This window comes from Vulpes vulpes, chromosome 7, assembly GCF_048418805.1.
Source record: "Vulpes vulpes isolate BD-2025 chromosome 7, VulVul3, whole genome shotgun sequence".
NCBI lineage: Eukaryota > Metazoa > Chordata > Mammalia > Carnivora > Canidae > Vulpes > Vulpes vulpes.
Window position 1 is genome coordinate 95,824,077 of NC_132786.1, and position 18,531 is coordinate 95,842,607.

At 35.2% G+C, this 18,531-nt stretch overlaps 1 protein-coding gene and 1 non-coding gene across 2 annotated transcripts in view; one reads left to right on the forward strand and one right to left on the reverse strand.

Moving 5' to 3' along the window:
* CRPPA (CDP-L-ribitol pyrophosphorylase A) overlaps positions 1-18,531 on the reverse strand; it is a 294,464-nt gene that overhangs the window by 32,242 nt on the left and 243,691 nt on the right. The gene's annotated exons all lie outside the window — the stretch shown is intronic.
* On the forward strand, positions 505-608 carry LOC112915921 (small nucleolar RNA U13). Its single transcript, XR_003234207.1, has one exon. It is a non-coding gene; the product is annotated as a small nucleolar RNA U13 (small nucleolar RNA).

Below are 18,531 nucleotides of genomic sequence, written 5' to 3' on the forward strand. Positions count from 1 at the left end.
CACAATACCTATATCTTAATATATGTATGCATACATTTTAAGATTTCTCTCTAGTTTAAGATCTCTGAAAGTAGTCCTTATATCTAAGACCTCGGAGATCTATAATTTGTGTCATTTAAATTCTGTAATAGAATTTCTTGAAGCATATTACAGAAAACAAGACTACAGAAGCATTATATAACAGAAAACAAGATTAAGATACTATTTCAGAAAGGAGAACTGAGATATTCAACTCTAGTGATCTACACTTTAACCTTTTTGATGTAATTAAGCATGGAAAGGGAGGGGGATAGGTGGACAGAAAGGGACTTTTGCTCTTTATTATACTTCTGTATTTTAAAAATTGTTTTATAAACAGTATGGGTTCATGCTTTAAGTTTATATTTTTTAATGAAAAGAATACTGAAGATGTATGGTATTCAGAATTAAACTCCCAAAGGAGGACTGAAGTTTAGAGACAGGTACACAAAATCTTCCTTTATTACATATGATTAAGAAGACCAGATCTTCACGTAGTTCATAAGCATAATGATTGGTTGTTCATACCATTGTGTGATATGTGTCTCCCTCAAACCTTGTTATGACCTTGGCACTTTACCTGTCTGATATGGGGGGAAAAATCAAACACTATGTATTACTTAAATTTAATTTTCAGTCATTTTATTCCAAAAAGAATTTTATTTTTCCCTTCAACTTCCCCTGACACTGTACTTCAGTTTCTCATTAGAATATCCACTGCTTTGGTGGTTCTATTTTTTTTATAAGCATTTTGTACTCAAAAATAATGAGAATAAACTTAATAATTCTGCGTCAGATTTAGAGATAGCTCTGACCTTTGTTTTTTCATGACCATAGTGTTTGCAGTATACAAACCCATGATGAATTGTATAGCGCATGCTTGCAATTTGTGCAAAATATGAGCACTGAGTGCTGATTAAACTAGTAATGCTTTATTAAAACTTCAGGAAAATACCATGTAGGAAAAGTATTTTATAGCATAAGCTTTATTCACTTTTGAAATGACCAAGAATAGATAATGTAAATATTAAGACAATAAAATCAACATGCTGTAAAAATAAGCAAGGTTAATAGAACATAAACTATGTCAACTATTCGTATATATCTGACATATTTCTCTAACTGAACATATTTATGTGAAAACAAGATCATAATTCCTAGAGAATGTCTTCTGTTTACCTACCACCTACAATAATCTTTCAAATAGAACAAATCTTTCATAGCTTAAATATCTATAATTTCTCAAGAAAAGGATTTGGCTATGCAAGTGTAGAATGGGCAAAGGCACTGAATCTTGAGGTAAAGGGAAAATAAACTATATAGTATGAGAAACAGAAAAAATAAATTTGAAGTACCTGCAAAAACTATTAACCAAGTATGTTTTAGAATCATTCAGGAGCTTTTAAGAGATCATCACAGGGTATCCAAATTATGCCCTAAGTCTGTATATACCTGTATTAACCTGTGTTTCATGTTTTACCTTGCATCAATGAGGTGTATGAGCTTATTATAACTGCAATCCTACAGGAGCATCAAAATGTAAACACAAGGGAAAAAAGGAACTTGGTGACACTAATATACTTCCTAGTTATATAAAATTGTCTACGTATGGTGAAAACATTTAAAAATACATATTCTTCTTTAAAACTATGTTATCCTTCGATGAATGGTAGAAAGAATCATTAGTTAAAATATTTACTGAACATTTTAAAGGACCTATTCACTCTCTTTCTCTGAGTAGATCACTTTCTATGAGAAAGCCACAAGGCTAGTAATTGAGGAAGAGGAAGAGTGGAGTATAGTCAAGAATGAAAGGAGGAGGAAACAGCCAGTCTAGTAGAAGAGTGTGACCTTCGGTATCTCATTAAAGTTATCCATTCTCATTTTCTTTTTCATCTGCAAAATAGGGACAACAAAACCTGACATTTCCACCCCTGAACCTACCCTACAGATAACAGAATTTGTCTAAGGTTTAAATGGGTGATTTGAGAAAGTCCTCAGCAAATATAACATTTAAAAAAAATAACTCTTAAAAGTTAAATGACTCTGTATCATGAGTTTTCCAAGTAAATAGTATTGATACTAAAATAATTGAAAATAGCAATGTGATACAGCAATCAAACGCTTTTTTCTTTCTCTTGCAACAAAACTATACCCGCCTTCAGACTGCTGGTGCTTGGCATATAGTAGGCACTTAAAAAAAAAAAAAAACTTGATCAATAAAGGAAAGAATGTAAAATACATCTCTTGTGTCACCCAGACTGAAATCTGTTATATGGCTTAAGAGTTAATAATATTACTTAAATAATCACAATTTAGATACTTGGCAGAACTTTCTACATTGCAATTCCAAGACTAACCATCAATAGTTGCATTGTTTTTCCAGAGCAGAAAACCTGCAACAAAATACAAAGAAGTGCCATAGTTAACAGACACACAGGTCAGTCAACCGTACTTCCCATAGACATAATTAAATTTAAGATTAATATTATTTTGCCATTATTGAATTCCTTGTTAATAAAAAGTCAAGCAGAATTATTGCTTATAATAAAGTATATTCAAAGAAATACTGTACAGGCAAGGGCAAAAAATATAAGTACTGTGTAGTATTCATTGACTTACTATTATACAATGGTTTTTAAAAAGTATTATTTCTTTTACATATATAAATTAATAGGCAGAGACTTAAAGAAATAGACTATAAAGCTGAACTGCCTCAGATGAAGAATCAGGAGCAGCAGTAACGCTTTCTTTTCTGACCCCTTCACCATCTAAAGAAGGCCTATGAGCAATCGGTCAGATTTTTCTCTAGAACAGTTTCAAAACCCTGGACTTTGATAATCCTTTTTATCTCAATCTCATAGGAACAGCCTTTCTAATTCATGGAAAATTTTGGTGAGGTCTGAATATTTCTCAATATCTCCTATGTATCTGTTTCAATGATTCAGGACACATTTATTTAAAAACTTCTGCCATTTTTTTTAATTATTTATGATAGTCACACAGAGAGAGAGAGGCAGAGACACAGGCAGAGGGAGAAGCAGGCTCCATGCACCGGGAGCCTGACGTGGGATTCGATCCTGGGTCTCCAGGATCGTGCCCTGGGGCAAAGGCAGGCGCTAAACCGCTGCGCCACCCAGGGATCCCCCAACTTCTGCCATTTTTAACAACAGGTAAGTCTTTAACATTGGGAGGGGGGGCGCAGAAAGCCTCTGGCAGTATATGCCTCAGGCAGTGAAGATAGGCGTGACACATTTCACAGGAAAAAGAAACCAGTGCACAACATGCTGCATCTTAATCCTTAAAACTGGTCAATGGATCTGAGGTTAAGAATCTTTGCCTGGCTGATCCTTCCGAATTGTCCAGCACCTTCCTCCTTCCATGTCAGTTGTGATCTTATACCAGCGGTTGGCAAACTATGGTTCTCATCACAAATCAAGGTTACTTATTCTCTTTGAAATGTGCCATTGGAACAGGGCCAACCATTCATTTACAGTTTGTCTGTGGCTGCTTTTGTGCTACAGTGGTAGAGATGAGGACCCACAAAGCCCCTGTGTCTTCTTTCACCTTTTATAAGAAAAATTATTTTATGATACTTTATTAAAAATACTTTGACACCTAGGCTTTACTTATACAATTTCTTTTTTTTTTTTAAGATTTTATTTATTTATTCATGAGAGACAGAGACAGAGACAAAGAGAGAGAGAGAGAGAGAGAAAGGCAGAGACACAGGCAGAGGGAGAAGCAGGCTCCATGCAGGGAGCCCGATGTGGGACTTGATCCCAGGACTCCAGGATCACGCCCTGGGCCAAAGGCAGGCGCTCAACCACTGAGCCACCTGGGCTACCCCACTTACACGATTTCTTAAATATTTTATCAACACTTGATGTCTGGATTCATGCAAAATACCAAGAATCCAGTTTTCTGTGTTTTTCTTCTCTATTTATGTAAATGAGTTAAGAAGAGACCCTAGAAGGAGCTAAAAGCTGTACAGAACTTTTGATTTACTTTCTTACAAAGACCAACAAATCTAAAGTATTAAACATAAGAGATTTAAGTGAACTATGTAAATATGAATATTAAAATATCTCATTTTACAGGGCACACCAAAAAGGCATCATATATCCTACCATTCACTATAATTCTTCTCCTTCCCAGGCTAGTCATTATCAGAGTGCTAGGAAGATTATTTATTTAACTACATTTCAAATTGCTTGATGAGAAAAGCCACAGCGAAGTATGTGTATGAGTAATTTTAGACAACCCTAGATCTTCCACTGAATACAAAATATGCATGTATTCATCTTAATTTAAACAAAGGACCATAATTAATATGAAAAGGTTTCTGATTTCAACAACAAAGTTCTCTATTGTATTAAATAGATTATACAGTAAAAGATTACACATTGAGCTAGTAATTCAAATATAAGTGCTAATTAAACTACTGATTTTGAACCAGTCATGGAAAAACAATTTTTTCAAAATATTCCCGATTTCTTTAAAAAAAAGTAGTCTTTGTTAAGAATTTTCCACATTTATATGTATACACTAATATTTTAAATTCTCGGGCTACATTCCTCATCTACTCAAAATGCACCATCTACATTGCAAGTATAGGTCTGTAATAAATCTCTTGAGAATAATGTATAATTCAAAATTCTATCCTGTGTTAAATTCTAATGAGGTTTTAAGTACTTCTAGATTTTAGCACATTAATGCATTATAAAATCACCAGAGCAATCAATCTCAATCCTAGTTCACCTATAATTTAGTTTCTTCTTCCTCAAATAAGAATTTTAGTAAGCTTTCACCAAGATGATTTAAAAATGAATAACAAATGCTTAAATAGATCAAGAAAAAAGTTATAGTAAATATTTGTATCTGGGTAGGCTTGGCAGTTTTATATTCTATGTGAAGCTCATGGTTAAAAAATGAGGTTGGAAAAAAATCTAAGATATTCTTTAACTTGTAATTGGCTGAGTCAATGAATACAAAGCACTGAGAAGAGCCCCTGCCATACGGCAAGCAGGATAAAAGGCCCCATCATGACCATGAGAAACATGACCACTATCTCAATCTCAGAAATAAAACTACACAAGCAAGAAAACCTCACCTATATATAAGCTCCCTCTCTGGGCGTGAAGTACTTGAAGATGAAAATGACTTGAAATATATACTTCTGGGTATTTAGAGATACAACTTTTCATTATTCAGGAAAGATTTTATCGTAAGACACCTAGAGAATTAAAAACTTCTCTTATGCAACAACTTTGAGACACAAGTCAGTAAAAATCTAAGGCCAGAAAAGTGTAGCACAGGAACCTATGGATATGCATGGGATCCATCTAAGCTAGGGGTTAAATAGGATGTTAAGTGTCCAGGGATACAAATTCCTAACTGGAGAGAAAAGTACAAATAAGGTTAATGGATGTGCAACTGCCACTTGCGTCTAAGAGAAATTGTTGAATGAGGAACATTTAATTCTGGTTGAAGTCATAGTAATAAAGTCTATTTCTGATAGGGGAATGGCTGACTAGTATGGTTTTCACAGTCTTGTGCAAAACACTAACATACCTATCATCATTGTCTCCTAATAGCAGCAGAATGCAGTAACAAGGGCATGAGCAATGGAATCTACAGATGTGGTCAGATATTTTAGCTATGGGATGTAGGACAGTGTTCGAAAAGACATTACTGGAGGGACCACCTATAAAACCACCCCAGCAACTCTCCAGAGGTAAGCAATGTCTGAATAACCATGGTCACAGGAGGAGTTAAAAAAGGGCATGGGAAATACCACAAAGAAAGAATTAGAATCCAGAGCACTTAGGGCATGATTATAGGGCACGAAAGAATAATTAGGAGTGATTCTTAGAGGCCTGTAGGTAACTAGACCAGAAATGGCTCTCCTAAGGAATAGAGGGGTCAGGAGAATAGAGTAGTTTAGATTCCTTACCTACAAAACTAAAATAAATACTACCTCAGGAACAGGCCATGGCAATTAAAAAAATAAGGCATGAAGGTAACACACTGTAGCACACATCAGGCCTTCAGCCTTGGCTGGCTTCTGTTGTTTCAATAGAATTGATGGTCCTTGGGAAACATAATTATGGTAATATTTGTCATCAAGGGGAAGCTGTTTCATGTGGCTGATTTATAATCGCACATAGTAAATTTTACATATAATTTATTCAAAAGGTGTCACAGAAAAAAAAGTTGTCACAGAATTAACACACTATATATATAATTGTGTGAAATGAGTAGAGCTTTTGAACTTCATCTAAGTTTTCCACAAAACTATGATTTTAGACTCAAACAGGGTTCTGTAAAATTATTAGTATTCAGTCACAAATACCATATAGAATTTTTACTAGAGTCACCACAGACACTTTGAAAACAGGCAAGTTAGGATCAAATGGGATAGAATGATGATGATATTAATAATAACAAGTAAATTTTAAGCAGTTATGTAAATTAGGGGCACCTGGGTTGTTAAGTCAGTTAAATGTCCAGCTCTTGATTTCAGCTCAGGTCATGATCTCAAGATTGTAAGACTGAGCCCCAAGCCCTGTGTGCTGTGCTCTACACTCAGCAGGGAGCCCCCTTGATTCTCTCTCTTTCCCTTTGCTCTCCCCACCCTTCTCTCTCCCTTTCTTAAAAAAAAAAAAAAAAAAAAGGAAAAAAAGTTATGCAATTAAAGATACTAATAATTATTTCTAAAATCCCTAATGCCATAAAAACCTTACTAAACCCTGTGGTTCTCTACTTGCAGAAAGTAAAGAAAATAAAGGAAATTCTATTGAGTATAAAGGCCTTCCTCCCCATGTCCAAGCCATAATCTTCTGAGGCCTCAGTTTTCTCATGTGTAAATTCTGTATGAAGGCATTCTCTAAACAATGTCACATGGTAAGCACTGTATGTTCTGTAACAAAAGAGCATCATGGTCTTTTAAGTGTGGGAAATGTTGGGTTAAATTGGCTTCTTTGCTACCTGACTACTCAGAAGGTTTTATAGGTCAAGATAAATCGTGAATCTCCATGAGTATAATATAGTGACATAATTTTGTGAATAAATTTCATCAGACAGTTACTAACTTTTTTGTGCAGGGTGGAGGGAACATTAGGAATCCATGCCTTAGGTTATTTCACATGAATTTCTAATATATTATGTCACTTCAGCCTCACAACCAGGAAGAAGGAAGGACAGTTAAAAGTCCAATTAGAGATAAGGGAAAAGAGATAATGCAAGTAGCAAGTAGTGAGATTTATGGCCTGAATCTCAATCTACCAATATTATTTTATTAACTGAGACAAAATTTCTTATCTCAAGGAGAGTATCAACCTGAAGTGGGAGAAATTAATGTCTCTTCCAAATATGACATTCTATTCTACTATATATTATAGCCACAATGTAGCTTACTAACTTTGAAAATTTTAAGCTTTTGGAAACTTAACTTCATAAGTTATGCCAAAATTTGGAGGCACTCCATGTTATAAAAGTGCCGAGTAAAGTATTTGGTATTTGACATCCCTGGAACTTTCTGTAACATCTACATCCAAAGATCTCGTGGGAGAGACTGGTGGCTGGAAGACAAAGGTAAAAAAACTTTTCAAAGATAAGTAACATTTCTGAGAGGAACAATCAACTGCAAGCTCTTCATTGACAACCTTCATAAGAGGCTCTTTAAAATCCTTGAGAAATTATTACTGCACATTTCCTGTAAGAGTCAAAATGCATTTTGCACATGACTCACTTTAAATTGTAGAAACATATATAGTCATGTATTCAATCTCATCTGTGAGAGACCTGGCTTCAGTACCAAAACCTGTCCTGGGAAATCTCATTATGGTGTAATTTTCAACCCAGAGAAAATGATCCTTATTTTGTTAAAGCAGACTCCTCCCCCAAGACATGTACACACATTTCATTATGAATTTTGGGAACTTTAAGAAAATATGAAGTACTGAGGAAATCTTCTCATCAAGATCATGACATAAAAAACATGAGTCCTCAGACTTGGGGTACTTTATTATACTGCTAATAGCCAAACAATCTGGGTACCAGTATATTTATAATTCTGTTATTTTACTCAAGAATTAGTATATTCTCTTTAAAAATCCCTTAATTATGCCCCTAAATTTCATTATGGTTTGATTCAACTTATTGTTGCTTCACCTGCAAGGATTTAAAAAAAAAAAAAAAACCTATAGTACTTTCAGGCTTTTATTAAAGTTACACTCACACTTACTGTAAACAACAAATCATAATTTTAAACTATGGTATTAAACTCTGATAGTTGTGACATTTTATTCTCCAATGCCTTGTCATTAATATACAATATTTTGTTTCTAGTACTTTCTAACAATAACCTGTGAGTGTTCTTTACCACTATTAAATGTTGATGTATTGATTTTCTATTTGTTGCCATAATAAATAATAAATAATAAATTGTTGCCAAAAACTCAGGGGCTTAACAATACAAATTTATTATTTTTGAGTTCTATTGGTCGGAACTGATATAGGTCTCATTGAGCTAACGGCTCTAGGGGAGAATTAATTTTTCTGCCTTTCACAGCTTCTAGAAGTTACACACGTTCTTTGGCTTCAAAGCCAGCAATAGCTGGTTACATCTTTCTCACTTCATATCTCTGATCCTTCTGTTTCCCTCTTCCACTTTTAAGCAGTGTTGTGAATGCACTGGGTCTATCAGATTATCCAGGATAATCTCCCTATTTTAAGGTCATTTTCCTAGCAAACTTATTTGCATCTGCAACCTTAATTCTCTTTTGCTATGTCAGGTAACATATCCACAGGTTCCAGGAGTTACAGCCCGGACATTTTTTTTGCCGGGGGTGGCGGGGGGCACTATTCTTATTACCAAGTTGGCTACAAGTGTATATTTTATATGCTGTCAATTGGTACCTATGTTTATCATCAAAGACTATATAAAGAATGTTTAGTAAAGGCTTCAAGTAACAAGTAAAATACACAATTTGTACTGAAAATTGAGGACAAAGCCTTAAACAATCTAGTATCTTATGTATAACTTACCATTTTAGAAATTTTAGTAGACCCCAATTAACTTTATACTCAACACATTTAAAACTGTAAAACTGGCATGATGTCACAAGTGCCGCCTCACCCTCTCCCATAAAGAGGCAACCTCCTGGCTTCTGGAAAAGCATTCACCTGATGCATGCCACATGCTGCTCATCTATCCCCTTACAAACACCCAAGAATTCACCCTTTAAATCAAACCTCCTATCAGTAGCCTGATGTAAGTATGTGTGGTTACCACAATTCTTCAACTAGAGAGCCACACAAGCCTGTGATCGTCTGTGCTGTCTCTACCAAACATGGCCTTCACTCATACAGCTGATGCCATTTATGCTGTAGTGCCTTAAGTATCTGCGTTCAAGAATTAAACAATAGAACTTCCCTTCTGAAAAAATATTACTTTCCCATGCCCCTAAGTCCAGTTGTACTCTGAGCTCTTTGATGGTTGGAACGTGTCTGCCTCCTTTAGTGCTTTCCTCCAATCCCAGCACAAAGCATTGTTCAAAGAATAAATGAAGACAGAATCCAAGTATCTCCAGCTTTCTACCATCTTTGTCTTGCCTAACAAGAGCTCCTATTGTTCTTATTATTTAAGTTTCACTTTAGTTAAAAATCCAACATGTGGCCACATTTTACAAATATTTATTTACTGCCAGTTATGCACTAGGCTTGTCATACTCTTCAATTAACACAATGACAATTTGGTTTCTGCCCTCATTCATGTAACTGTGGTCTTTCAGATTTTTTGATGTTCGTGCATTTGATGTGCTATCCATTCCACAAAGCTTTTCTCAATTCCCTCACGCAAAAATGATCAGTCTCTTATAGTCCTTAATACAGTCTATTCTACTTGCCAGTTACAGCACCTATTTATATACACATTGTATTTCCCTCAATACAATTTCTTATGTAACACCTTTGAAGTTATTTTTACACATACACAACACTTTCAGCATAGTTGGACATACATGCTTTTGTCTCTTAAAAGTATAATCTCCACAAAAACTTGGGAAGGATGTGTTTTCTACTCTGAAACTGTAATTCTCATTTTCATTAAATCTAATTCTTTTCTCTTCATCAACAGTGAATTATTTATGAATTCTTGGTCAACAGAAAAGAGTGTTATTATAAATTAAAACTAGGGTACTATGGGTAAATATATAGTAATTATTATTCTGCAGATAGATAATACTCATTTCAATCATTTTCTGCATCCTAAAGAAGTTATAAAACACCAAGTTCTCCTCCAAGGGACAACCATTATAATCTGTTCTTCCTATTGATGTGTAAGCAATGACAGACATATGCAGCAATCCTTATATGGGTGATCTTTTAATAATGTGGGAGTTAGGGGCACCAAATCCCCACTTCATTGCTAATCTGCATATAACTTTTGATTCCCCAAAAACTTTACTAATGGCCTACTATTGACCAGAAGCCTTACCTACAATGTAAACAATTTAAAACATATTTTGTATATCATCTGTATTATATATTAAGAAAGTCGTGAGAGGAAATACATTTACAGTACTGTATCCATGGGAAAAAATCTGCATATAAGTGGATCCACAAAGTTCAAACCCATGTTGTTCAAGGGTCAGTTTTACTAACAATAATTTAATCCCATCACACTTTACATCACAAGGGAAGGAACAAAGGCAGCACAAAATAGTTACAAACAGAATTCAAAATAAACTGTGAGATATATATGTTTATGCAAATCTCTAAGTTTTCCTGTAAAGACTACAATGGTGTCTTTTGTAATATTTTATGGTATTAATAGAAAAACAGCACAAAAATTTTGCATGTATATGATATTAAGTGGTGGCCCTTCTTAGAATACATTTTTTGAATTAAAAAAAAAAGTTAAATTAGATGACAATAGATGTGTGGCCCAGATTAAGTAGACTGTGCCCAAGAAAATGTGGCTGCCAAGTGAAGCAGGATTTGATCTGTAAAAATGACTGTCAGCTCTCATTTCTAACCTTTCTATAAGTAACAACACTGTCGCCTCAGGAGAGGGCAGTGATGCAAATCTGTTGAGTAGGAACAAGTTTTTTGTTGTTATTGTTTTTAATTTTCTTGCCAACCAATATTTCAAAAATGTTCTTCAAGGCTTTCTTAAATAAACAAGCCTGCCAAATACAAAAAAAAGCTAGTTGATATGCTACAGTGATACAAGTGGATAAGCAATAAGTACATCCAAAATGTTTCACTTTATGCACAAGAGAAAACAATTTTAAGTGGTAAACAAAAATAAAGCCCCCTCAGGGAAGTTTCTGAAACATCTCAACTTACCCTATACACTTGAAACAATCTGTATCCAGAAAAATGAACACTGTTAAGGATCACTAAAGCCTCAGATTTAATTTTAAAGTTAACTCTTTACAAGTCTGAAAATTTTTCCATTTTATTTCCTTTATACTTTATCTTCAGAAAGGAAGAATACTAATTCTAAGCAGCCCCTCTATTACCATAAGTAGCATTTTATAAGTCATTATGACTGTGATACCATTACTGTAAGCAAAGGCAAATCAATAACAAACCTAAATCATAATTTCACATACATGCAACAAAACCAGATTTTAGAAAAACAAACATGGGCTTTTAAAAATATTAGGTCTACATATGGTTTGTTTCACCACGTTACCATGAACCAAGTCATAAGTGATTTGGAAGGGAGTTGACTCAGATTCACCTGGGATTGATTCCAGTGTTAAATACACACACACACGCGCGCACACACACACACACACACACACACAAATGGAGTCACCTAGGCTAGGCCAAATCATCAAACCAGGGCTTAATACCTAACCTCTTTGCAATCTCAACCACCCACAGAAACATGGTCTTAAGGGGTCAGTCAGGATTTTTCTGATCAACAACAATGAGGTTATCTGTCATGGGGCCCTCTCCATTCTCCAAAGGATGATGAGGTAATCCACGCAATAAGACCCCTTTTGCTTCTCCTCAGGGAGGGCGACCTTGCTTAAAACAAGTCTTTAATTTCTTTTACTAATTGTCCTGCCTCATTTCTGCCCATAAAATCCTTCCATTTTGTACAGTTCCTCAGATTTCCCTTTAAATTACTAGATTGCTAGATTGACTGCTGATTCATAAATCGATTAGATCATTAAAATTTGCTTAAGTTTCTGTTATTTGCCACTAAAAATCTCTACTCTAAATGCTTTCCAGGGGCACTTGTGTGGCTCATTGGTTAAGTGTCTGCCTTCGGCTCAGGTCATGATCTCAGGGTCCTGGGACTGAGTACTGCATTGGGCTCCCTGACCATAGGGAGTCTGTTTCTCCCTCTCTCTGCTCATGCTCTCTCTCTCTCAAATAAATAAATAAATAAATACAATCTTTAAAATGAAATAAAAAAATAAATGCTTTCCAGAGAGGCTATCAGGTGATACAATTGAAACATTTGCATTCTCTCTTTCCACAGCATGGAAAGACAGACCAAGTCCATGACAGTATTATGGAATGCCATATCCAGAAGAACATTCTGCAGGGAATGCACAGGAAACATGTATATATCCTTTCTACACCAGTGCCAGTGATTTCTCATTAAGGTCATAGAAACCATGATAATAAACATGATGTCGCCATATGTACAGCCTGTGTCGTGTGTTCAGTATTAAGAATATCAAAACTTTGATGTAGTATTCTCCATTTCTTCAAAATTTAGCAGTCAAGCATAACATTTTTTTTATTTTAAAAAAGACAGTATGTAGTATCCCAATTAGCTGAGATAATTCCTAAGGGCACCATCAAATTAACCCATTAAAAATTACAGTTAGGCTCTAAATACAGCTATACAACCATTTAACCTTTTAATTAGAAACATCAAATATTAATAGAAGCTCATTTCACCTCATTGGGACATTCTACATACAATAAAACTGGTGCTATTTAATATAGTCAGAGTGAGTTTTTGAGTCATAATTACTTAAAAACCTTTTATACTTGAATAAAGATTTTAAGTAAACGAGCAAAATGACTTTTTAATGACAAGTTGATCAAAAACTCTGTAATATATGATTTCAACAGAATATTTAAGGAGCTAGGATTTACTGAATAGTTTTATTTCCCCTAAATTTGAGGATCATCAGTAACTTCCATTTTACTTTCGAATTTTTAAAACTTACTTTAACTAATAAAACAAGCACCTAACTCTTATTAAGGAGGATATTATTAAGATTACTAGGATGGCTATTCAGATGGAAGATGCTGAAGTACTCCTGGTGTCAAATCACCACATTGAGGATGCTAAATGTTAGGACTAAACCTGAATGAATCCCTTGTCACATCTTGAAAGTCTTTAGATTGCTTTAAAATTGCTCTATCTCACATTAAAAACTATGACTTGATGTGAGCAGGGGGAGTGGCCTGCCTCCTCCTACTTGTAATGCCATGTGCCAAAACCAAACAAAAACAGAACTCAAGGTTTTTCATTTCCAGGAATCTAACGTAAACACATTTATTGAGCTCTGGTTAAGTTTAACAGATTTGATTCCCCATGTGAATTATATGTGGAATTATAGGTTGAATGTAAAGGAATGCATATACATATATGTATATATATTATATATATAATGTCTAAAAATTAATAGTAACAAGAGTAAACATTTACCATACAAGAGTAAAAATTGTGTGCCTGAGTATTAAATATATTATCACCAATAAATTAATTTCTTCTTTGATTTGTCAACCAGTTTAGTACTAGAGATTACATTTGAGAATTTGCTGTTAAGACTTTATAGCAAAACATAAGTCTTTTTAATGTAGTTCTCTTTGACTAATGCTTTTCTGTATTAATATTTTACCAATGATTCTTACTTACAAATTTGAAAAATGTTACTGCATTTGAATACTAATGCAAGGCTGCTCTGGGTGCACTGTCCCATTGAGGTCTTTTACCAAACGATGGGCCAGCTATCACCATTATATGTATTCTCCAGATTTCTTTTTCTTTTTTCTTATTTATTCATTCATTCATTCATTTATTCATTCATTCATTCATACATACATACATACATACATATATACATGAGACACAGAGAGAGAGAAAGAGAAGAAGCAGAGACATAGGTAGAGGGAGAAGCAGACTCCCTGCCAGGAGCTGGATGAGGGACATGATCCCAAATCCCAGGATCACGCCCTGAGCTGAGGCAGATACCCAACAGCTGAGCCACCAAGGCATCCCAATTCTCCACATTTCAACTGTCCTCTCATTTTAGTGCTGCAAAAATTCCTGCAAATCACATTCCTGCAATTTCCAAGCAAGGGATCAGTGGATTCACTTCACTGAACAGGCTATAGACCAGCTCAAACACTGGTGAGTTTACTGTGGTGAGTTACATGACAAGTTGCTTACTAAGTATGTACTGTAAAGACACAATGATAAATTGAGGAAAATTACAATAAACAAATGAACATAAATGGGTCATTTAACCTCAGTTTGAAAAGCAATGGTCTCCAGGATATGGGAGAGATATAAGAAGTCAGGGGATGGGGCCATCATAAATACATATGATTAATGTCAATATAGATCCCGTATAAATTTCTTAAAGATTAAACCACTGTTTATAAATTAAGCAAACAAATTACAAATTACTCTGTATTCTTACTGAGTTACTGAGAAGTAAAAAGTAATCACTATATAATTATGCTATCTGGAACTTAGGAAGTCTGTTTGGTGTTTATTAGAGCGCTGGCCAAGATTTAGACTTAAAAATAGCTCTAGGGTCACCACTCAGTCTTATTTTATCTCACTCACTTTATCTCTGTAACTGTCACTGCTCAGAGTTATACAAGCTTTTGGCCAGTTTTGTCCACACTTGTACTTTGCAGCCACTTTCTGTGTCTAGGACAGACATTGGCAACTCTGCCAAAGGACAATGCCAAGAGTTTAACATCCTTTCTTGTGACTTGCATAAGTGAAGAAAAATCTAAACATGCTCCTAGTCTCAAGAATCAGGTGGCACAAGTTTGGACCACACAGAATCCTCCCTCGCGTGACCTCTGTACCTTCATTTGATTTTCCTCCCCGCATCCTCTCCCTCAGAGACCAGATGCTGGAATACTATTGGTGGCTTCTTAGATGATCATAGAGGCACTAAAAGGTACAGCATGACTTAAGAATGAATTCATAAAATGATATGTATATATCTAAGAAAATTCCATGATATGTCTTGTGGAATATTTTTGCTGCCATCAAAAGATGGAAGCTTAATGGCAAAAAATCCAGTCGTTATGTCAAATGATCACAATACTGTTGTTATTGTTGTTATTTTTATTTCTGGGGGATACCAGAACCCTTAGAATCTGATGAAAGCTGTGGGTCTTGTAGAAAAGTGCTTACATAAATAGACACAGAATTCTCCATATAATTTTAGGGAGCTCATAGATCCTCTGAAATGAGGCCAATAGCCAACAGAGTCAAGAAACTCTCATCTAATCCAAACTTTTAATTTTACAAATGGCAGAACAAAACTCCAAGGGGGTGACGTCTTCTGTATAACACAACACAGCAAGTTAACAGTAAAGACAAGTTTTTCACTCCAAATCCAATGCCCTGAGAGACTCAAATTAATTCTCTTGATCACAAAGACTTCAAAGCAAGTAACAGGAAGCTTCTGAGAAAGAAAAGAAATAATTTTAGTGCTTTTTGAGGCATGGGGAAATCTTTCAGAGCACAATGTGGTTTTTTTTTCCCCCAACAGAGCCAAGAAGTGAAATTCGTAAGCATGTTCTTGTTTTTCTGATTTAGAGACACAGACATGAAGAAGATAAGGAACGAGAATTAAAGGAAGTACTTGGAAGGACATCTAAGAGTTGGGAAAAGGTTCTCACATGGAAACAATATGTTCTGCAACAAGTCAACATTAGGATAAAACCAAGTCATATGAATATTATTGTCATTATATTAATAAGATAATATTAATTAAATTTCTAAAACAGAACACATGTGTGAGCTTCCCTTCTAGATGTTCCCTTTTCCCTCCCAGAGCCTTCTCTAGTCGACACTGCTTCCACCTGGGCTGGCTGGAAGCTTGAAACCCACACCATCCCAGGCCAGCCCTTCCCCATTAGGCCCCTGCCCCAGTCACCACCACCGCCGCCACCCCCTCCAATCCTCTAAGACTTCTCCCTTCTGCCCCTAGTGGTGTCTCCTAATTCCACCTTCCATGCTCCTTTCCACCCTCCCTGCACTCACCTCTCACTTCTCTTTTTTACCTCTATTTATTTCCAACTCATTCACCAAACTTCTTTGAAAGGAATTTTTCTATAAAGCAATGTAATCACATTACTCTCTGGCTAGAACACCTTCAGTGGCTACTCATTATCCACAAACTTCCTTTGAAAGTTTTATGGGATTTCAAAAATATTTTCAACATGTCATATGATCAACACTTGATTCTTTTGTATGATTGAATATAAAAAATAACACTTATTTTACTTCACTAGATGAGCAGAGACTGTATAACAGAAGTTATCTCATATAGTCTTGCTATGCTTGTTTTATATGTAAAAATAAAGTGTTTCTCATGGAAAAAGGATAGATGCAATTGTATTGCTATATACTATTTAAGAAAAAAGATTTAGAGTGTTTTGCATATTAAAATGTAGGCTGGGGCAGCCTGGGTGGCTCAGTGGTTCAGCGCCACCTTCAACCCAGGGCGTGATCTTGGAGACCTGGAATCGAGTCCCATGTCAGGCTTCTGGCATGGAGCCTGCTTCTCCCTCTGCCTGTGTCTCTGCCTCTCTGTTTCTCGAATAAATAAATAAAAATCTTTTTAAAAAATGTAGGCTGAGAATTTTATTGTTACATAATGAAAACCAGATTTTAAAAATATTATTATTCCCTGAAATTTGAATTTTTATATTTTGAGCTTAATAAATCAGCTGGTTTATTTTTCATGGTGATATGTTTTATGCTTAAAAGAAAAAAAGAGAAAATATTCCAGACTACCATTGGCAAGGACATTTCTATAGTGACATAAATCCCAGAAGTACATTCACATATGCCAGGGGTTTTAGAATCACCAAATAGCCCATGCTGACATATCAGCATGGCACCCAAGGTCCTTTTAAATATTCTGCTTCATTTCAGGGCCCTTCACTCAACTTATTACCTAATTTGAAATTCCCCAGACCCTATGTCCTTGGATACACATTTTTTTATTCCTGTAATATCCTTCTGATTTTCCTTTTTGTAAATGTTGACACTTCAATTCATTCTTCACACACCCTGTGGGCTCATCGATTTTCTGAGGCCCTCCCTAAAACACTTCCTTTTTGCCACCCCTCCAGTTCATGTATTATATATATAATATATATATATATATATGTAACTCTCCCCAGATACATTTCCCCTTCTGACCTCTTAAGTTCTAGGTAGGAGGAAACCCAATACCAAACACCCTATGGAGGAAATGCATATGTATGAATATATTTACAAAAGCACAGTTAATTGAGGAAAGCACCTCAAGCAACTGGAAAACAGGTATGGGTAAAACAGGTATAAGTAAAAATCTCAGTATGACATGGCTTTTTATCTCTTGATACACTGTTGCTCTCTCCTTAAGAAGGTTTGTTGGTTTTATATAAAACATGTTACGTGAACTTAATGCATTATGATTCAATCTACAACAGCACAGAGTAAGCTGGAATAATATCAATGAGACAACCCCAAATCTTATTTTACAAAAATTTCTACAAGTTGGAAAATGCTCTTAAACAGTGTGTTTCTCCTTTACATTCATTTGTACCAAGGTCATATATTGTTAGCTGTCCACTAGACTTTCACCTTCCTTGTCTGTAAGAGTAAAGTGTAGTTGAGATATGGCTGCTGGCTGACCACATTTCCTAGGTTCCTTTGGTACACGTGTGGCCACATGTTTATCCCTCATTGCTAATGGAGTGCAAGCAAAAATGATGTGAGCAATTTCCATTTGACTTGCTTAAGAGGAAATCTTTGGCTCAAGGCTTATGTTCTTCTCCTTCCATTTTTATTTATAGCAGTGGCAAGCAGTGACTTAGGAAGTTATGCACTAAAAATGCCAGAGCTGCTCAAAGACCTAGATGATCTATCTGGACCATTACCCAAAACAGAAATATACTTCTGTCTTATTTAAGACACTGATTTGGGATGTCTTTGTTAGAGGAGCTTAGTCCTTTACTCTAACCGATATAGTATCAGGAATTAGAACACTACAAATCTTTGTATATTCCCTATATATATTTTTAGCCAGTTTAAATAAATTCTCAAACCAGAACTTTTAAAACTGGCAGATATTAATATTTGTAATGAGAAATTTATTTTCTAAAGCATAAAGCCTTTGGATATTTTGTAAAATGGGATATTAAAAAAAGCTCTATATCTACATTTATAAATGGTTGGCTGACAAAGGTAAACAAACTTTATGTAGAATGGACATTATAAAA